At 44.8% G+C, this 22481-nt stretch overlaps 1 long non-coding RNA gene across 1 annotated transcript; it reads left to right on the top strand.

Annotated features, from left to right (window-relative positions):
- The first annotated feature begins 209 nt into the window (after nucleotides 1-209).
- LOC112443865 (uncharacterized) lies at nucleotides 210-21582 on the top strand. Its single transcript, XR_003032281.2, has 3 exons — nucleotides 210-4616; nucleotides 18298-18375; nucleotides 21227-21582. It is a non-coding gene; the product is annotated as an uncharacterized lncRNA (long non-coding RNA).
- The last annotated feature ends 899 nt before the right edge of the window (nucleotides 21583-22481 follow it).

The raw sequence follows: 22481 nt of genomic DNA, 5'->3' as shown, positions 1-22481 counted from the left end.
CAGTGTACTTGTTCCCTAGAGGTTGGCCAACAAAGTGTGTTGACAAGCTTTTGGATTTTTGCCAATCTGAGAGGTAAAAAATTATGAACTTAGTACAGTTTTGATTTGTATTTTTCTTACTGGAAGCAAGGTTGAACATCTTTTTATACAATATGGAGTGAGTGAAGTCGCTCAGTCGTGTCCGACTCTTTGCGACCCCATGGAGTCCTTTATATTTCCTTCTGTAACTGTTCATGCCTCTTGCAATTTTTAAGTTGAGTTTGTGGGAGTGGAAAAAAATTTCCTTTCTAGGTTCTTTAGCTGGTCTAATAATTAACCTGACATAGACAGGTTAATAAGAGAAAAACAGCCCCATAAAGATATAAGAGCCCCATAAAAATAAGAAACACAAAGGCAGTCACGCGACTGAGGCTTATATGCCATCCTGAGCTAAGGAATGAGATGGGGCCTGGGGCTTGAAGGGTAGATGGTCAATTCACAGGAGGATAAGAAGGGTAGATGTCTGGTGATTAGATGTTTGCCCTGCCAAGCAGGTAAGTCTTTCACATGAAAACTATCCCTGGTTTTAGCTCTCTCTCTGGGCCAGATCCCCTGCCTAAATTATTTAGGAAGTTAAGGGAAAGGTAAAAGCCTTTTCCTAAGTCTGCTGGGTCTTGATCACCTTCAGGTCAATGGTCCATAAACCACAGTTGCACATTTTGGAGTGGCCTATTTTTCTCCCCTTCAACTGGTTGGTTCTTTTCCCTCCATTTTTGGAAGCTCTTTGTATATTAAGGATGTTAGCCATTTGTCTGTGAAATGTTTGTCATTTTTCTTTGCTTGTGATAATGTTTTCTCTTGTAAAATTTTTTGCTGTTACATTTTTATGTAGCCAAACTTATCAATCTTTTCCCTCAATAGCAGCTGGATTTTTAGTCCTAGTTATGAAAGTATTCTCCACTCCCAAATAATAGAGAAATTCACCCATTTCCCCCTCCACTACCCTGTACTTAAATGGTTTCACTTAAAAAAAAATTCTATATGGAATTTATCCTTTTGTATGCTATGATAAATGAACCTTGACTTTTTTTTCATATATAATCTCAAATTTGATCTTATTAGCTCCCTCCCCCAGTCACCCTTCAGCTTGCCCTTTCCTGGACGTTTTATTCTTTTTGAGATTTGCCAAAACTGGACATGGATCAAAATAAACATCTTTTCAGCTCTCTGCATTTGTTTTCATTTTGCTGTCTGTTTTTCTTTCCTGGACTCTGTGATTTCTGCCCAGTGTTTTTCCAGCAATTCAAGGGATTTATGATCTTTTGGGCTTCAGGAAGAAAGAGTAGACTAAAAGACCTGTTCAGAGAGTGGTTCAAGCTGGAGAGGTTGTGCAGACGCCCAGGAGGGCAGGCTCTGCTCGGAGGTGGGGTAGAAAATGACTTCCGGGGTGGGGTGGGGGTGGAAAGGTGTGAAGCATTCAGTAACTCAGTTTTTGTTGATGATCCATGTTCCTTGTTTCTACCATCTTTGGTCTTTCTTTTCCATCCCTCCGCTTCCTTACCTACTTTCAGACAGCTCCTTGCTTTTCCCCTACTTCTCTTTGCAACAGCTTCTTATCCCAACCATTCAGCAAGCTCGAGGGTGCCAGCTGATGGCCTGCTGCCTGAATGCCTGTAGAAACATGCAATTTGCTAACAGCGTTTTTACAAAAAATATTGAACGCATTCCCAGCATTTAAAAGTGGGAGATTGCACATAAAAATCCAGATTTCAGGATTTTAAAAATTCAGGCTATCTGGCATGAAAGGGCCCACATTCATTGCTGGTAACAATGGAGCTGCCCGTTTCGGGTCACCAGAGTCTACCCGGTGTCCCCTGGCCTCCCTAACACCGAGGGAAAATGTCAGCTGGCATTTACCATTTAGCTTGAGCAGCTGTTTTCCCTCTAGCAGAAAAATTTCAGTCCTTACCCACTTGTTTACTCCAGAGTGGGAAAACAAAGAAACAGCAGGAGCCTTGTTTTTCTCAGCCTAGGAATGCTTTGTCATTATTTGCATTTCCTGCTTTGACCCTGAGGAAGCTGAGCTTGCAACCTTGGCTGTAACAAGGACTCAGGTCTCCCGTTCGGTTTCTCTCCCTCTCTTCCTTTTTCTTTCTCCATTGTACACTCTCCTCCCACCTTTTGTTCATATGAAGATTAGTATTTAATGCACTGCTATGACATTGAATAACTTCAGGACCACTACTGAAACTGTTCTGATTGTCAATCTTTAGAAATGGTCTTCAGAAATGGTTTTCAAAACCATTGTGTTTCTGCAATAGCTTCATGTGTGAAAGAAAATGAGAGCAGTAACTTTATCAAGAATCTAGCTGGCACAACACTGTATATCAATTATATTTCAGTTTAAGAAAACATAAGAATTTATTTGTATCATCAGCTAACAAGCTATTCATATGGGTGAAATCTGAGAAACTCGCTGAGCCAGGCCAAAGAGCCTTCTTTTAGGGTTATTATCAGCTGGGGGATGGCAATCGGAGGGTAGTAGCAGAAACCTGAAAAACAATGACAAATTAAGGGTTCTATTTTTCTGCATTTAAAATAACTCTTGGGATTCCCCTGGTGGTCCAGTGGTTAAGAATCTGGCTTGCAACCCAGGGGATTTGGGTTGGAGGTCTAAGAACTAAGATACCACATGCTGCGAAGCAACTAAGCTCCCACACCGCAACTAGAGAGTCCGTGCACCTCACTGAAAGATCCCGCGTGAAGCAACGGAGATCCCGCAACTGAGACGTGATGCAGCCAAATAAATGAAATAAATATAATACAAGTTTTAAATAACTGTCAAGGGGAGAACAGGTCTCCTACTAGGGACTTGGCTTCCTCTAGTTTCCTGAGCCACCATCTACAAGGCTGACTCTGTCCTATATTTAGTACATTTCTTAACTTATTTTCCTTTTTGACACTTAGACATCCTGACTATTTGTTTACAATCTGTCTCCCCCAGCAGACCTGTAAGTTCACTGGGGGTCCAGACCGATGTCAGTTTTCTTCATTCTGAATCCCCAGCGTGGAAAACAGTGAGTGTTTGTTGAGTAAATGAATAAATGCTCTCAGCGTGGCTGTTGGAACTCAGGTCACCCCCTGAGTTTGTGTTTCTGGAAGGAAGAAGTGGGAGAGTAAAGGGCAAAAGAGGACCAAAGCCTGGAGTGTCAGCTCCAGAAGAACTCTTCTGCAGGTCCATTTCGTGACTTAGACTAACACTCCCTTAGCCAGAACTGTCACACGGTCACTCCTGCTGAATGGCAGGTTGATAAAAAAATTTTTTTTTGTTTATAGCACAGGAATATTAATAAACAAAATAAAACTAGGGTCTCCAGAAGGAGGAATGGGAGAATGGATCCCCTCTCTGAATGCTAGGAGCTCCAGAGACATAGGACTCTTCACCATGACCCTTGGCCTTAGACTTTCTACTTTATTTACTCTTATGAGTAACATCAGCTTCCTTGAACTTCACCACATGGTGATTCCTTAATTTTGTACTTACTGATTATTTGTTGAGTTTCTAAGATGTGCTACTACTGCTGCTAAGTCGCTTCAGTCGTGTCCGACTCTGTGCGACCCCATAGACGGCAGCCCACCAGGCTTCCCCATCCCTGGGATTCTCCAGGCAAGAACACTGGAGTGGGTTGCCATTTCCTTCTCCAATGCATGAAAGTGAAAAGTGAAAGGGAAGTCACTCAGTCGTGTCCGACTCTTAGTGACCCCATGGACTGCAGCCTACCAGGCTCCTCCGCCCATGGGATTTTCCAGGCAAGAGTACCGGAGTGGGGTGCCATTGCCTTCTCCAAGATGTAATTACACATAATTCCAGGTAGTATGAGTAGTAAGAACCCCCTCCCCCAAATTTGTCAGTTGTTCTATTTTTAGGCACCATTGGCTCAGCTAGTAAAGAATCTGCCTGCAATTCGGGAGACCTGGGTTCTATCTCTGGGTTGGGAAGATCCCCTGGAGAAGGGAAAGGCTACCCACTCCAGTATTCTGGCCTGGAGAGTTATAAAGACTGTGTAGTCCGTGGGGTCACAAAGAGTCAGACCCAACTCAGAGACGTTCACTTTCACTTATTCTTTTTGAAACATTCAGCGGCTTAAGCTCTGCCCTACAGGTCCCTGACTGGGTATGTGCGTACAAGTGTGCACGTGTGAGTGCACAAACCTGTGTCCACACGTCACAAAAAAGAGGAGGGTGTTAGCCTCTCCATTCTCCTTTCCTAGGGGGATGTTGTCGGAAACTGAAAACTCTTTGCCGTGCAGAAGGCAGGCGTATGCACCCCAATAGGGAACTGGAGGTGTGCACAGAGTTGGGGGTCCCAGCCTGTGAGCTCACAAAGGTGATGAGGAGGGCTGAATTCCAGCCTGGGCTCTGCTCTCTTGGTCTCTCACCCTGGCACAGGGCTTGGGCTGCTTGCCCAGAAGGGTCCCTTTCTCTGGTTTATGCCAAATGTGCCCTTCATTGCCACGGGTGTATGCTTATCAGCTGCCTGTGCCCAGAGGAAGGGCCCTTTCCTATTGAGGAGGAGTCTTTAAAATGTACCCAAAGTCTCCCTGTGGGCTGGCTGCAGCCTCCTCTCCTGTACCAAGGTCAGTAGATTTTGCCCCTGCTTGTTCTGAAAGCCAGAGAGATGGGTGAGTTGTCACTGTCCACCGCTCACCCCTTCTCTCCCCTCTTTCCTCTACTGAGTCAGTGTTGGACGCTGCCCTCAGCAAAATGCAGCCGAGCTCACGTGGGGTGCCGCCTGTGCTGTGCTCCACTGGAGGTCAAGGAATATCCCAGTCTAGCTCACAGCTCATTTCCAAATCGCCTCGCGGGTGTCTGACCTCAGCCTCCCTCATCTTAATTCTGTTTTAGAGAGTGACACCTGCTGATGTTAGCACCAAACTGGGGTGAGCTGTTTCTGGAGCCCCGTGTGCACGGGCCACACCTTCCAACTTGGAGAACTTGTGAATGTATGAAATAATCAGCTTTCAAAATGCTCAGTGAATAAGGAGAGTACAGAATATTAATAGTTACGGAGCAGACTGTTTTATTTTTTAAATGACAGATTAGCCTGTGTGTCAAATTAAATCTCAGAGAGAAGTTTCCTGTATAACAAAAATGTGAAAGGGGAGAGTCTCTGGGTGAGGAGGGCGGAGGAGAGGAGCCCTGCCCAGGGTGTACCTGCCTAGATACTCATCAGAGCCCCTTCAGGCACCTCCCTGTCTCTCTAAGGGTCTGTGGAACATGGTTTGCGTGAGTGCAGGGCAGTGGAAAGAACCCAGGCTTGGAGCTGGGAAATGGCATGAGTTCTTGCTTTTCTACTAATACTTTGAGAGGCCTGGGGCGAGTGAAACAACTCAGTCTCTCGTGTCATCCTCATGACACCCACGGCAACACAGAACAAGTCATGCAGTTGCCTGGAGCTTAAATGGGGAATTACTTCAAAAGATCTCCTCCTCACCTACTCGGAATGTCCTTTCTCAGCAGCCTCCTCCATCTCTTCATTTGCCCATGGATCTTGATATACTCTGGGGCGGGGCAGGGGTGGTGGTGGTGGGCAGAGCTGATTGCCACTTCAAACTCCATTATCCTCCTCTCCTTCTGCAATGGGGCCTCAATTTTACCTGGGTGTCAGTATGCTTAAAAACATTTCCTTAGACTCCCTTGCTTCTAGGGGTAGCCACATGGCTACTTGACTAATAAATCATTAGAAATGTGCTTTCAGGAATTTAGTTGCTTCTCTGATTGACTTTTTTTAAATGGTAGGGAAAAAATTTTTTAAAGTAGATTCAGGTGTGACATGCCTTTTGTCCTTTTCTCTTCCTTTCTGCTTGAAATGTGGAGGTGATGCCTGAGGGTGGAGCAGCCACCTTGCACCCATGATGCAGAAAGATAGACAGAGGGACGTGTAGCAGGAGAATGGATTCTCGGTGACTTCAAAAAAAAAATTATTTACTTTAATTAAAGGCTAATTACTTTACAATATTGTGGTGATTTTTGCCATACATTGACATGATTCAGCCACAGGTGTACATGTGTCTCCCCGTCCTGAACCCCCCTCTCACTCCCCTCCCCATCCCATCCCTCTGGGTTGTCTCAGTGCACAAGTTCCATGCATCAAACTTGGACTGGTCATCTATTTCACATATGGTAATATACATGTTTCAGTGCTATTCTCTAATCATCCCACCCTCACCTTTTCCCACAAAGGCCAAAAGTCTGTTCTTTACATCTGTGTCTCTTTTGCTGTCTTGCATATAGGGTCATCGTTACTATCTTTCTAAATTCTATATATATGCATTAATATATTGTATTCACGTTTTTCTTTTTTGTTTGTTTGGTTTTAATTATTTGTTTAGTTAGAGGCTAATTACTTTACAATATTGTGGTGGTTTTTGCCATACATTGACATGAATCAGCCATGAGTATTGCTGTTTTTCTTTCTGACTTACTTCACTCTGTATAATAGGCTCCAGTTTAATCCACCTCATTAGAACTGACTCAAATGCGTTCTTTTTTATAACTGAGTAATATTCCACTGTGTATATGTACCATAAGTTTCTTATTCATTTGTCTGCCGGTGGACATCTAGGTTGCTTCCATGTCCTGACTATTGTAAACAGTGCTGCAATGAACACTGGGGTACATGTGTCTCTTTCAATTCTGGTTTCCTCAGTGTGTATGCCCAGGAATAGGATTGCTGGGTCATAAGGCAGTTCTATTTCCAGTTTTTTAAGGAATCTCCACACTGTTCTCCACAGGGGCTGTACTAGTTTGCATTCCCACCAACAGTGTAAGAGGGTCCCCTTTTCTCCACACCCTCTCCAACATTTATTGTTTGTAGACTTTTTAATGGCAGCCATTCTGACTGGCGTGAGATGGTACCTCATAGTGGTTTTGATTTGCATTTCTCTGATAATGAGTGATTATCTAATAATGAATTTTCATTCCAATCACAAAAAAAGGCAATGCCAAAGAATGCTCAAACTACCGCACAATTGCACTCATGTCACATGCTAGCAAAGTAATGCTCAAAATTCTCCAAGCCAGGTTTCAACAGTAGGTGAACCGTGACCTTCTAGATGTTCAAGCTGGATTTAGAAAAGGCAGAGGAACCAGAGATCAAATTGCCAACATCCATTGGATCATCGAAAAAGCAAGAGAATTCCAGAAAAATTTCTGCTTTATTGACTATGTCAAAGCCTTTGACTGTGTGGATCACAGCAAACTGTGGAAAATTCTTCAGGAGATGGGAATACCAGACCACCTGACCTGCCTCCTGAGAAATCTGTATGCAGGTCAAGAAGCAACAGCTAGAACTGGACATGGAACAACAGACTGGTTCCAAATCAGGAAAGGAGTACGTCAAGGCTGTATATTGTCACCCTGCTTATTTAACTTATATGCAGAGTACATCATGCAAAATGCTGGGCTGGATGAAGCACAAGCTGGAATCAAGATTGCCAGGAGAAATATCAATAACCTCAGATATGCAGATGACACCACACTTATGGCAGAAAGAGAAGAACTAAAGAGCCTCTTGATGAAAGTGAAAGAGAAGAATGAAAGGTTGGTTTGAAATTCAACATTCAGAAAACTAAGATCATGGCATCTGGTCCCATCACTTCATAGCAAATAGATGGGGAAACAATGGAAACAGTGACAGACTTTACTTTTTTGGGCTCCAAAATTGCTGCAGATGGTCACTGCAGCCATGAAGTTAAAAGACACTTGCTTCTTGGAAGAAAAGTTATGACAAACATAGCATATTAAAAGGCAGAGATATTACTTTGCCAACAAAGGTCCATCTACTTAAAGCTTTGGTTTTCCCATTGTCATGTATGGATATGAGAGTTGGACTATAAAGAAAGCTGAGTGCCGAAGCATTGATGCTTTTGAACTGTGGTGTTGGAGAAGACTCTTGAGAGTCCCTTGGACTGCAAGGAGATCCAACCAGTCCATCCTCAAGGAAATCAGTCCTGAATATTCATTGGAAGGACTGATGCTGAAGCTGAAACTCCAATACTTTGGCCACCTGATGTGAAGAACTGACTCATTTGAAAAGACCCTGATGCTGGGTAAGATTGAAGGCGGGAGGAGAAGGGGATGACAGAGAATGAGATGGTTTGATGGCATCACTGACTCAATGGACATGAGTTTGAGTAAGCTCTGGGAGTTGGTGATGGACAACTGAGAAGCCTGGTGTACTGCAGTCCATGGGGTAGCAAAGAGAACACGACTGAGCGACTGAACTGAACTGAACTGATAATGAGTGATGTTGAACATCTTTTCATGTATTTGTTAACCATCTGTATGTCTTCTTTGGAGAAATTTCTGTTTAGTTCTTTGGTCCATTTTTTGACTGGGTCATTAATTTTTCTCTTGGTAACTTCTTTGAGCAGCTGCATCAGCTTTGGACTGTCTGTTCCAGTCTCCTTGAATATTTTATAAGAAAAATAAACTATTTGATTAAGCTGAATATAACTTTAACCAGGATACCCTCTCCCTACGTAGTTTTGTTTGGAGCTAGAGTAAACAGTGTCTGATGTGTTCCTGCCTTTCAGTGATGCTTCCCAGATGCAAAATCCATAAATATATTCAAGAGATGCCCAAGTTACCAACTCCCTCAGGAGCTGCCAAGGCCCCTGGGAAAACAGACTCAGACTCTGCTTCTCTGTAGGGGAATAGGACATAGCATTAAAAAAAAACTGGCTTCCTTGGCTCTTCCTTGCCACACACTTTCCCTAGTTGTGATGTAGGGTCTTAGTTGCCCCATGGCATATGTAATCTTTTCAAACCAGGGATTGAACCCATGTTCCCTGCATTGGCAAGTGAATTCTTAATCACTGGACCACCAGGGAAGTCCTCCACATAGCATTTTTAAGTTTCAGTTTCCTGCTCTATAACTGAGGAATTGGTAACTACTTAACGGCCTAGTGTGTTAAAAGCCCCAACCTCATTAGCAATTATAATCACTATCAGTATTCCTCCCTCTGCAGTTTTTTCAGGGTCTTTCCAAAGGGAGTTGGGAACATTTGCTGCCAAGTTCACCTTGGGAGGTGGCCAGGCCCGGATCATTCTGCCTTCGTGAAGTTTCACATCCTTCATTCAAGATTGAGAACTAGGGACTTCCCTGGTGGTTCAGGGGTTAAGAATCCACCTTGCAATGTAGGGGACATGGGTTTGATCCCTGATTGGGGAACTTAGATCCCATATGCCTAGGAGCAACTGAGCCCCTGTGCCACAACTACTGAGCCCACATGCTCTGGAGCTCAGTTGCGGCAACTAAGACCCAACACAGCCAGATAGATTTAAAAAAAATAGATCGAGAACTAGAGTATTCTCATTGAGTTACACATGGAATAGGTGGGCCTGGGGCGGTACTACGGACAACGTTCTTCCAAACCAGGAGAGACAGGGTGATACAGCAGTGATCTCTTGCTTAGTGAGCGCTGTCCTCCTTGGGGAGCTCAATGGAGGTGGAGCCACTTACACCCATAAACCCAAGACGGTGAGAAAGGGAAGTTCCAAAGAGGTTGGGCTGAGTGGGGACATATGAAGGGTAATGGACAGTGGTTTTGCCTCTCCTGTTCACCTCTTTTAATAACAATATTTTCATAATTGTCCTCCCATGACCTTATCTCTCTCTATCTCCCAGGGTATGTCTATAGTCTCAGTTTTGGGCCTTAGATATGAGACAATTTGCTTCCCTGGTGGTTCAGTGGTAAAGAATCTGCTTGCCAAAGCAGAAGACGCAGGTTCGATCCCTGAGTCAGGAAGATCCCCTGGAGAAGGAAATGGCAACCCACTCTAGTATTCTTGCTGGGAAAATCCCATGGACAGAGGAGCCTAGTAGGCTACAGTACATGAGGCTGCAAAAGAGTCACTAAACTACAACATGAGACAAGTTGAGACAACCTCCTTACTATTGTTTATCTTGCAATTCTCGGAAGGTATTCTTCTAATAGCCTTTTCCCATTTGTCACTGTTTTCTACCTATTCCCGGATGTCATCATTTTTTCTTGCTTATTTCTGTTATGTGCTCACTCCCAAAATGTGATCTCTTCTTCAAGGTCTGTCTTGGATGCCTTTATGAGGCCACTTGGATAGAGACGCTTCCGTTCTCCGGAACCCCATAGCCCTTAGTTTCCATGTCTTCTGAGATCATCAGCAAACTGGCATGTGCTTGCGTTAGACTTATTGCCTACACCACCCTTCAGATTCCTTAAGGCAGGAATTGTCTTGTACAGAGGCCTGCCCTTGGCACAGTATACTTGCTTGAGAAGTTTCGCTAAGTTCAGCCGGAAGTTCCAGTTTGGGAAGAAAGGACAGACATACCGCAAGCATGATACATTGAAAGAAAGAAGAGACCATTTCCCGCTTTTTCTTGAGAAAGGTCTCCTATGTATACCTCTGCCACACAAGTGTGTGCATGCTCAGTAGCTCAGTCATGTCCAACTCTTTGCCGCCCCATGGACTGTAGTCTGCCAGGCTCCTTAGTCCATGCGATTCTCCAGGCAAGAATACTGGAGTGGGTTACCATTTCCTACTCCAGGGGATCTTCCTGACCCAGGGATCAAACCCATGTCTTTTGTGCCTCTTGCATTGGCAAGCAGATTCTTTACCACTGCTCCACCAGGGAAACCCCTGCCACTCAGATATAGGACAGGAAGTAAAAGGTTTGGCTAGAAATCACCTGCTCACAGAACTCTTTTCTTCAGGAGAAAAACAAGCTATAAAATAAATCACTACCACCTCTCATTTCCTGTAATAAATTCTGAATAACTCTTTTCTAGGGACCTGTTGAGTCAGAGGTTCACACCTGATTAGGTAAGTCCTGGGTGTGGTCAGGGAAGAAATGATTTTTTTTTTTTTTAGTTTCTGCACCCAGCATCAGCTATTTATATATCAGTGATGCAAGTCTCCATATGTAGAATTCTTGATATTGTTCAAAGTAGTTTCATACACATGCCCAAACAGGACTGACCAGGGTTAGCTGTCTAGAAAAGGAATGTGATGGAGCAGGTTCAAAGGATCCCCCAATGCTTGCACTGGAAAAAAAGCTTTCTCCAGGGTGGGAACACAGTAGGAAAGGAGAAGCAGGACCTCCCTGTTCTGACAGTGTTAGCACCGGATGGGACCAGTGGGAGAGAGACAACAGGTTGGAGAGTAGATTTGAGTCACTGGCACGTAAATTGGAATTAAAGAGCTGATAGTGGACAAGGTCACCCTGGGAGGGTGAGAGGAGGAGGGTGGACTGAGGATGGAGTCCCAACACCCAGACAGTGAGAGGAGGACAAGACCCCTGAGGAGGCCAGGAAGGGATGGCAGAGATTCTAGGAAGAAATGAGGGAGGGAGTTATGGAAGCCAAGGGAGTCGAGACTGAGGAGGGAGGGAAAAAGAGAGAGAGAATCAGCTCCAGTATATGCAGCACAGACTTACTGCTGTAAGAATCAAAATGTGTCCATTGGATTTGGAGTGGGGCCAAGGGTGAGATGAGGGGAACAAAAGTGGAGACAGAAGGTGAATTTTCCAGGTGCCGAGAGGAACAAGAAATAAGGAGAGCGTGGCAGACATAGAGGTCACTAACTGTCTGCTCCTAGTCTCCTCCTTCTTCCAGCAGCCCCACGTGGTGACTGAGCAGGCCCGGGGCGGAAAGGCCTGGCTGTTTCAGCCTATTTTGGTTTGCTCTAATTGGGAATACCTGCTCCAAGCACTCCACCAAGTTATCTGAGGAAGCATTGCTGGGACCGAAGCTTGGTTTCTCTCCTCCCTCTGCCCTGTTCTGCTTTCACTGGTATTGTTCCTTAAATGACATCTTGCATCCCAAACTCCACCTTGGCTTCTGTTTCCGGAGAGTCCAACTGCCCACAGAGCATGATGGAAACAAGGGAAGGTAAAAGAAGAGAGTAAAAGCAAAAATGAAGGTTTCTTTTTTCCCCTTTCTGTTCACTTGTCTTAAGAGTAGGAAGGATCCAGGGGAGAAGAATTGCCTGAAGACACTGGCAAGAGACAGGAGGGCTGACCGAGCAAGGTCTTGGGGAGAAGAGGGAGCATGGACTTTAAGGCTAAAAAGTGATTGGCCCAGAATAAGAGGGACATGTTGCCCAGTCCCTGAGACTGAGGCTGAGGACATGCTGATGAGTTGATGTTGAGCATTTGGGAGTTGGTCAAGGAACACACTGCCAATGACTTTCGTCTCAGCACTGGGTGATGACTCTGTACTGGAGAGATAAAAGGAGGAATCCTTGAGGTTAAAGTGGATGAGATGCCTTCCCCCACAGTGAGAGAGGATCTGGGGGAGGCAGATTTTAGCACAGCTGTAAACAGAGGAAAAACCTTGGGCAAAACTCATTAAACAAGAGAATGGCATCTGGGACAGAGAGGAACGATCCACTTCATCCCATGAGAATCTGTTTGGCCTGTTCAGATGGATTTTGGGTACTGATTCTGAAGTCCATTGAGTTTTCTATGTCTTAAAACTCTGCTCCATCCACATATTTGCTAAACACACACTTTTGTGTTTTACATAACACACAAGACATGACACAAATATTGAACAGGGCAGGATTGTGGTGAGAACCTTCCAGCACCTTAGGTAGTGCTGTGTGTGCTCAGTCATATCTGACTCTTTGCAACCCCATGGACTGTAGCCCTCCGGGTTCCTTTATCCAAGGAATTTTCCAGGCAAGAATATTGGAATGGGTTCCCATTTCCTTCTCCAGGGGATCTTTCGGACACAGGGATTGAACCCACATCTCTTGTCTCCTGCATTGGCAGGAAGGTTCTTTACCTTGGGTTACTATCACTTTATCAGCTCCAATTTCTCCTAACTGTACAATTGCCTATTCCAGAAGGATGTGATTTGAGATGTCATGAGATAACCTTAATCATATGCAGACTGTGGTCTGTTACACTGCCCTCATTCTATCGGTCTATAATCCTGACAAGAGAACATGATGTGAGGACAGTCTAGCATCACCTGCCCTCGCTGAGCCCCCATGAGGCCCTAGCAGCCTCGTTTGCTTCTCCTAAAGGCTCACAAAACACCTTTTTGTATCTCATTTGGGGATTTTCCCCTAAATGACTCAAAGGTCATTTTCAAGGTCACTTACGAGTAGTTTTTAACATTCATCTTCTTTTCCATCTTAGGAAATCAGTTGTATTCTCTGTAACCTCTCTCTGCCTGTCTGTGATTCCTCAAAGACTGTTGGCAGTGTGTTGGTGACACTCAGAGTTAATTCCTTTTTTTTTTTTTTGAGAGCTCTGGAGTGGAATCCATCCAGACTAGCAAGTTTGAACACATTTAGAACAGCTATATTTTCTCTTACGTTCTTTCTTAGGTGTTTGTTTCTGAATCCTGCTTACCACGTTTTTCTACCCTCTTCTATTCTAACACCATGCTTCTAACTGAGAAGCTGGATGCACTAAAAAGATTCTGCTCTTCCTCTATCATCTGGAAACGACACATTTGGCCAGCAAAGGGACTAACTCCTAGCATGTCCTTTTTCCCTTTGTTGGAACCAGCTTCCCCTCCTACCAAGAGCAAAATTCCTTATCATTTCCTGCAGTGATCTGGACACCATCAAGTTCAACACCCTGCCATTTAACAGAGTGAATGATAATTCTAACGGTAATATGGGAGGAAAGTAGAAGACAAAAGGGAATTACTCTAAAACGACGCACGCATACTTTTTTTTCCAGCAGCTGCAAAGGCCGTGCTCCAGCTCACCATGTAGTTTCTAATTTATTTGGCCACCAGAGGGCAAACTGAGTGCATTTTTTTAAGGAAGGGGGAAGGCTGCCACCCGAAACAATCCCAACAAAACACTATTAGATAATCATTGCTGAAAATGTCCACAAGAAAGCATATTCCAAGTGTCTATTCTAAGTTGATATTTTGATATGGTTTCCTCTCCATGAGGACATCTTAACCTTAAAATTCCTAAGATGGGCCTCCTGAATTTTCTTCCCCTCCCATGTGTGTGTGTGCATGTGTGTGCGTGTGCGTGCGTGTGCATGTGTGCACGCATGTGTGCATGTGTGTGTGTGAGCGCATGCGTGTGTGTGTAGAAAGCCCCCTGAGAGCAAGAATGGGTTGCCTATACCGCATCCAACATGTACTTCCCATTGCTATAAACGCCTCATTATTGAGCCATTGAATCTCCAAGTGGGTGAAGAGATCAACGAGGAATTAGTGCTAATCTTAACATTATTGGACTAAAACATGAATCCATCTGTGAAGAGAAGGCTGAGTCCTATGGGAGTCTGAGGACTTCCCTCAGTTGATCCCTGAGGGTTAGGCTGTCCCTGCTGGTTGCATCTGGGTATGACTTGGTGCTTGTGGGGTTTGGAGTCCGAGGTAAGGGGTGCCCGAGTCTGCTGTGGGTCTTTGAGGCTGAGGAGGTGGGAGGACGAGGGGGAATGAGAGCGGTTATGACAAGAGGGAACTGAGAAAAGTAAAAACATGCAGGGTTTGTTTTGTGTTTCTGTACACTTTTGACCCTGGGGAATTTTAAAGGACTTTTTCTAATATTTATCTTAGATGGATGGCGTCATTCATTTGATACATATCCCAGGCACTATGTAGGGGTTGGGAATAAACAGTAAATGCTGCAGAGTTCCAAGCTTCAGGGAGGTTTTTTTTTGTTGTTTTTTTTTTCAGTTTGGCTGTGCTGAGCATCATGTGGAATCTTAGTTCCCCAACCAGGGATTGAACCCTGGGCCCCAGCAGTGAAAGCACCTAGTCCTAACCACTGGACTGCCAGGGAATTTCCCTTCAAGGAGCTTCCTAAGTTTGTTTTTAGCCCCATAAGGACAGCATGGAAATCCCAGGAGAGGTGCTTTGACACCCCAGGAAACATCCAGGGTCCAGATGTGTGGATGGAGACACAGCTCCCAGCAAAAGCAGATTTTCTTGAAAACTGCTGAATGTGAGGAATAAGTCAAAATGGCAAACCTTCAGGAAAATACCCTAAATCATTTCTTATATAAAGGAAAACATTGAGTGTTTGCTGAAGAAAGCAAAAGAAAGCAGCATAACCACGCTGCAAAAATGTAAATTGATCCCTGGTGATTGCTAAGATCTTGATGATCTGATAAAATGGCACAAAAGGCAGAGCAAACACACCCTTGTGTTAAAGCCAGAAATTTCATCTAAGTCAAAGATGTTACCAAAGACAACTGGAGGAAATCAAGTTTGTTACCGAGTATAAACAAGGTTCTACTGTACAGCACAGGGAGCTATGTCAATATCCTATGATAAACCATAATGGAAAAGAATATAAAAAAGAAAGGCTCAATGAACAAGAAGGTCAGACTGTGTAACACAGGGAACTCTAATCAATATCCTGTGATAAACCATAATGGAAACGAATATAAAAAAATGTCTATATGTGTATAACTGAGTCACTTTGCTGTACAACAGAGATTGACACCACATTGTAAATCAACTATACTTCAATTTAAGAAAAAAAGATCATCTCTGACTCCAAGCTCCTACTGTTCACGGCTCAACAGGCTAATACATCACGCTTTGCTGTGGGCCCATCACCACCATCCTCTCCAGAACTCTTTTCATCTCGTATGACAGGCTCTGTACCCACGGAACAACTTCTCATTCCCCGTTTCCTCTAGCCCCTGGAAACCACCACCTTACTTTCTGTCTCTACAAATGTGACTACTTCTTGTAAGTGGAATCTTACAATGTTTGTCTTTTTGTGGCCAGTTTATTTCACTGAAAGTAATATCCTCAAGGTTCATCCACGTCGTAGCATGTGTTAGGACTTCCATTTCTTTCTTCCTTTATTATTTTTAATTACTTATTTTGGCTGTGGCGGGTCTCCCCGCTACACCCAGGGGCTTTCTCTGGTTGTGTCCAGTGGGGGCTGCTCTCTAGTTGCAATGAGTGGGCTTCTCATTGTGGAGCTGCTTTTGTTGCCGAGCATGGGCTCTAGAGCGCAGGCTCAGTAGTTGTTTTCTTTTAAAGTTGAGTAATATCCCATCATATGTGTGGACCATGTTTTGTTTACTCATTTATTCACTGATGGACACTTGGATTGCTTTCACCTTTCACCTTTTAGCTGTTGTGAATAGCGCTGCTATGAACGTGGGCATATAAATACCTCTTTGAAATTCTGCTTTTGGTTATTTTGGGCATGTCCCCAGAAGTGGAATTGCTGGATCATATGGTAATTCTGTTTTTAATTTCTTAAGGAACCACTACTCTGTTTTCCACAGCGGCTCCATGACTTTACATTCCTACCAAGAGTGCGTAAGTGTTTTAATTGCTTCGTATCCTCACAAACACTTGTTATTTTCTATTTTGATAGTAGCCATCCTAATGGTGAGGTGGCGTAAAACCTTCTTAAACACAGGTTTTCTGATAATTTTGATCTCCCAAACTCCTAACTTTGAATAAAGTCCTAAATTCCCTAATCACAATGTTTTTACCAAAGAATATTTTCAGGATACGATACCCTCCATGGTTAGAGAAAGGATATTCTATGTCATTTGAACAGTCTTTACCCAATATAAAGGTAAAAATTTGAATTCTCTTTTAATTTTCTTTCATTATTAATGAAGTTGAACTTTTCCCTGTAATTGCTAGTTATGATTTCTCTGCTGTGAATTGGGTCTGAATTTTTTACATGGTATAATATAAAGCAGAAATAACTACTGAATGTTTTCTGTGTGCCAGCTACTGTTCTAAGAATTTCTCATGTAGTAGCGCAGTTAATCCCGACCCACCATGAGGCAAGTACAACGATTAATGTCATTTTTATGGAGGAAACAGAAGAATGGAGAGGTCAGGGAACTTGTCCAAGGCCCTACCCAGGAAGCCTGGATTCAGAGTCTGTGCCCTTAGCTACAGAGTGGCCAATATTTTCCTAACCTGCTTGATTTTTTTTTCTATTAACTATAAAATTAAAAAATAATTATCAGCCTATTCCTTTCCTATTCCTATTCCTTGTTACCACTTTTTTTGGGGCCATGCCCTTGGCAGTGAAAGCAGAGTCCTAACCACTGGACCACCAGGGAATTCCCAGTACATTTTTTTTTCTTTCAGCCAGTCTAGAACATTCTATCCTTTTCGGATAATAGAAAATTTTTTATATTAGATGTTTATATATGTATTAATACATATTTTCTATCCTTTCTTTTTCATTTTTATGCAGACTATTATGCAAACCATTTTTAAAGTCTTTAATTTGTTACAGTATTCTCTTTTAAGTTTTGGTTCTTTTTTGGCCTTGAAGCATGTGAGATCTCAGCTCCCCAACCAAGGTTCGAACTCCCACCCTTTGCATTGGAAGGTAAAGTCTTAACTGCTGGACTGCTGAGGAAGCCCCTGTATGTATTTTCCAAAGAATCTTCTCTCTGAAACCATTTACTGAATTACACTTTTTGTTCTATCGTTTTGTGATGGTACCTTTCTGCTGGTCTTTATCTCCTAATCGCTGTTTGTTTAATAAACGTTGTATGTTCAATCATCTCTTTGAGGATCCTGAAGTCTCTTTCTGGTCATTCTGTTTTTTTCACTTCATCTGGCGTAACTCTGCCTCTGGAGTATTGATGCTGCTGGTTGCTTTTCTTCGTATTAGTTTCTGTGGATTGTGGAATTTTAGTTTCCAAGTCATTTCCAGGTTTTCCATCTTTCTTCTCCGGTTCCTCGCTCCTCCTTGTCCAGTGACTGAGCAGTTGCCCACCCCAGGGCCCTGTCCAGTGTGAAGTCTTCTATGGCAGCCAGGGCTCCTGCCCTGGCCTGACCTGCCGATGACTCAGGTCCAGCCCCGCGGCCGAAAGAGGCTGGGTTACAGCCGTGTGCAGCACTGTATGCTCTGTAGGGCACAGTCCCAGGCAAAGTCAGTAGCAACTTATTTCAATCTATTTTTTTTTTTTTGGAGATGATGGGAAGAGACCAATCACAGTTCCTGAATTTTTGATATGAATTGACTACTCTGGTCCCCCAGCTCAAGTGGGCAATTCAGTTCTTTGTCATCATTTGACAGGACTTGAACTGCCAGCTGCCCTTGACTGTATCCAGACTCCAAAAAGTTACAGCATCAGCCTTGTTCATCTTTTGCACTTTTATATTCAATTCTGGGAATACCAATGAAGATAGTCTCCCCTTGTTAAAAATGGATTTTTAATTTTATCTTACAGTTTATCACCATTGCTTTGTACTGGAAGCCTTGGGTTCTCTATTCTGTCTCACTCGTGTGTCTGTGTCTTTATGTACAAGCATTTATTGTTGCTTTCTCTCTCTTATTTTTTCATTGTAGCTCTCTGTTATGAGTTAAGGAGCCTGTCTCACAAGTTCCTCCAATCATGTCCTGGCCGCTTTCTCCAGTCTGGATGAGGTAGGAAGCTTTACAGCAGTAATCTGACATGAGAGAGGAGGAAATGGTGCTGTCCCCCCACCCAATGTGAGGACGCATCAGTGGAGCCCTGGGGTTGCTCTTCTGAAACAGCAGGAAGGTTTCTCCTTGGAAGTTCAATGCCAACATGTCACCAGGGGTCTCCAGCCAGGCTAGATCCAGCACCAGGGAGTATAGCAGAGTGAACATTGGTGGCTTGACATGGTTCCTAGATGGACAACCGGAAGTTTAGAATCTGAGGGATTCCTGCAGAAAATAATGGTGTATACAGCAGCCAGGATGTACCTGAGGCACTGTGCACCATGTCCTTAGGACCCCTCAAGTAAATTGTCCAACATTCCACACTGGAGGCAGGGCACATCCATGGCCCGGATCCGTCCCCCTCTCCTACTGTGCCAGAATATTTCTCGTGCCATAGGCAAGGTGATTGAAACACAGAGCTGCATACAAAGTGGTGCCTCTTTTGCAGCATAAACAGAACCAGATCTTCAGCTTGAGGGCCCTCATGGCTATGAATTCAGGGGCAGGGAGCAGCAGCCTCTGCTCCACCCAGAGGCCCTGGCTCCCTTTCTGCCACTTGGCCTACAATCAGGCCCAGTGGGGCTGACAGAGGTGCAGATACGGGGCAGGCTCCCCCAGTACCAGACACACAGGGCTCTCTGCCTTGCCAGACTGTCTCTTGAGATGCCTGTGCAAGTCTGCCCCAGAAACACGTTCTTCCTGGAACTGGGTGTCATCTCAGGACAGAGAATATCAGGAGTCATAACTTGGCCTTGTGGCTAGTCTGCAGGTTGCTGGGCTTGGGCTTTGGGCCTGAGCCGGGACTTGCAGCGGGGAACCTCTGGGAGGGCCACCAGAGGGAGCCCTTTCCACATCTTAGATGTGCTGGTGCGCGCACCTGAGTTTCTACATGATGACTATATTGAATCGTGCCTCCATTTTCCTAATTTGTGTAGTCAAGCTCGTCTCTTGCCACGGTTCAGGTTCTAACTTACTTCGATGTAGTTATGTAATGTTGAAATCACACATCACAGTGTGGGCTTGGAGAGAAACAAGAGGGGTTGCATGTGCCTTCACTCCCCAAATGCCACCCCCCCACCCCACCGCCCCCTGTCCACCTCACCTAGCAACCAAGGTCTTGAGGTCATCCTGAAGCTATAGTGGCCCCAGCAGCAGATGGAGAGGGACATCAGTGTAGGGAGGGCGCCTAGATTTGCTGCACGACCCTCCAGCAGACAGCTTTGCTAGGATGGAGAGCCCTGGCTGCTGGCAAAACCTTCCTGCTCTTTTTGGATGCTCTAGAGGCTGCAGGTGGGGCCACGAGTGGTTCAAGGAGGCTCAGGGAAGAATCTGCCTGGGTGAGAAGAGAGTGTGGCTGTATCTGAGGAGGGCAGTGGCTGAGCCAGCTTCAGGTGTATAGGAGGGTCACTGGGGAGGGAGCTGAAAAGAAGGGCTCTGCAGGGCAAGATGGAGCCAAGGGACCTTTCCAACATGAACGTCACAATGGGATTCTGGCTCCCTGTAAAGCACCTCACACTCCCTGGCTGGGTCACAACACTGAAGGGTGGTGCTGTTAGAAGCCATCGAGTAAGTCTAAAGGAATTTCAGGGTCTTGGGGGCCTTATTATTCTCTGGTGCAGGCTGAGAAAAGGCCAGTCTCTTCTAGAAAAAGAACCCTGTCCAACATAGTCCTGCCCATGTTGTAGGTAAGAGATGGTAGGAGGAGGGAGAGATTGAGATGGAGAGAGGAGGCAGAAGGTAGGGCCTGCTGATCCTCTCTGGCTCCTATGTTTCAAACACTAGTCCCCCTGAGGGAAATGAATGGATTCAGGACATAAGCCCAGCACTCAGAGACTAAGAGCCACCTGCCCCCCCCCCCCCACTCCCAAAGGGAAGGGATTCCCTTGGAGTGAGAGTGAGGGGATTCTATGAGGCTGTGGACATTGTGGGTCCTAGAGGATGAGGGTCTTTGGGCTGAGCCCTGGGAAAGGGGCAGAGATGGCAGAAAGGTCTGTAACAGCAGGGAGACCTCAGTCTGGCTTCTTGGAGCCTGCAGTCGCTGAGGAGGAAGCAGCATGTGGAGCTGCCCACAGGGCAGAACCTCAGCTGCCTCACAGCAGAGCCCTTGGCCCCAGCTAGAGGCAGGAGAGCGGCTCCCCACACAAGAGTGCCGTGTCCCCCAGGGAGCATGGGAAGGAAAGTTGTAGCAGATTTGTGCAGTGGATACTTCTCAGTGAAGACAACATATCATCCTATAGCCCCATGTGACAAAGCAGCGAATCTGCAGACAAAAAATCAAATGGAAGAAGCCAGATCCGAAAGGGCACATAGTGTATGATTCGATTTATAAAAAGCTCAAGTCCAGATGAAATTGTAGAGGCCAGAAGAATGGTTACCCTCGGGGGAGGGGAGTGACTAAAAGGAGGCCTGAGGGAGGCCCCTGGCATTTGGGGAATGTTCTATTCCTTAGTCTAGGTGCTGGTTGCATAGATGTGCTTGCTCGGTGTGTGAAAGTTCACTGGGATTTGTGTACCTTTCTATACAGATGTTATATTTGTGTAAAACATTTTTTTTAATTTAACTGCAAAAACATGAGACTCCAGAATGGAGTGAGGAGGTGGGAACACTTTTCTATTATTTCAGTACCCATTGTGCTCCAAGCCCTCTTCATAGGATCTTTGCTCCCATCTTATCAAGAGGAGGGGAGGCAGCGCAGAATTTAAATCGTGAGGGACTTTTACTCTTCATTTTTGACATCTTCTGTGAATCAATATATATATATATTTGACCAACTGTTTAATGGCATCCTGAATTGATCTCATGCATTTTTCAGCTCCTGAGAAAACTAAAATGGATAAAATGGGGTTTGTGTTATTGTGAGCCTGCAATTTGCTTCCTCCTTCATAAAATACTAGCCGGACGTCCAGTATATGAGCATCAGCATCTGTAAATCCAGCAGCATGACCGGTGGGCTGCTCACATCAAGCAGGCAGACACTGTTGATTAAGCTGGAGGTCTCCTTGATATCATTTCCTGGTCTCCTGGTATCGTCTTCAACTCCCCCAGTTTCATTGCTGCAGGCAAGTCTTAACTCACCTGGATTCACCTGGAGGAAGGGGACTAATTCTATCCACTGCTGGCAATTAAAGATGGCCACAAATGCTTTTGGCCACTTCTCCCATTGAGAAATGGGGTCTTCTTGAATCTGAGTGGGTTCTAGGACTTTTTGATCAACAGAAGTTGGTGGAGGCGATGCTGAGCCACTTTCTAGACCTAGGCAACCTCCATTTCTGGTCTCTTGGAACACTCTCTGGGAGCCCAAGCCACCATGCAGGAAGTTCAGACTCCCTGAGGCTGCATGCTGGAGCAGCCATGCCCAGCACCATGGTCACACCAGAAGAGCTCAGTTGTCCCCTCAAGAGGACAGAACTGTGAGGGAAGTTGTCTTGAACACTTTGGACTGGGCCATCTGCCAACTGAGAGTGATCCCAGTCCACATTGATAGGAGTAGAATTGCTGAAATGACAGGTAAAATCATGAGCGAGGCTGTTTTAAGTCACTAGGTTTGGAGCAGTTATGCAACACTAGGTAGCTGAAACATCTGAATTGCTATCTGGACCAGAGCTTCCACGTCCTTGGTTCTGTAAGAATCCATCTCCTTGACTCACTTTGCCAATGTGGATACTACAGAACTTGCCAACCCTTCATTCCATTAGAATTCTTTTTGTTGCCAGGCTTGTGGCAGAATAATTTATTGTGAAATTATTTTTTGTTCTGTTCTTATTGCGCTATGTATGTTTCCCCCACTGAGAAAGTTATGAAGCTTTTGCTCTCAATTCTGAGCCTCTGTTTTGGGTATAAAGAGAGTGGGTGGGTGTTGGCATTTGGATTATGTGCAAACACCTAGGCTGAGAGAGACAGAAGTGGGCTGTGGGTATGTGCTGAGCAGCAGAGGCTGAGAATCTCTGGGATCTGGAAGAGTGGTGCCCTCCCCGAAATGAGTAGTGGAGTCCTAGATCCCTAATTGTGCCCAGAGCACACCCAGACTGGACCATAGCTGGGGAATGCTCAGAGAGGACAGAAATGGT

This window comes from Bos taurus, chromosome 23 (assembly GCF_002263795.3).
Source record: "Bos taurus isolate L1 Dominette 01449 registration number 42190680 breed Hereford chromosome 23, ARS-UCD2.0, whole genome shotgun sequence".
NCBI classification, from domain to species: domain Eukaryota; kingdom Metazoa; phylum Chordata; class Mammalia; order Artiodactyla; family Bovidae; genus Bos; species Bos taurus.
The sequence above is the reverse complement of the archived record's forward strand: the minus strand, read 5'-3'. Positions and strand labels throughout refer to the sequence as shown.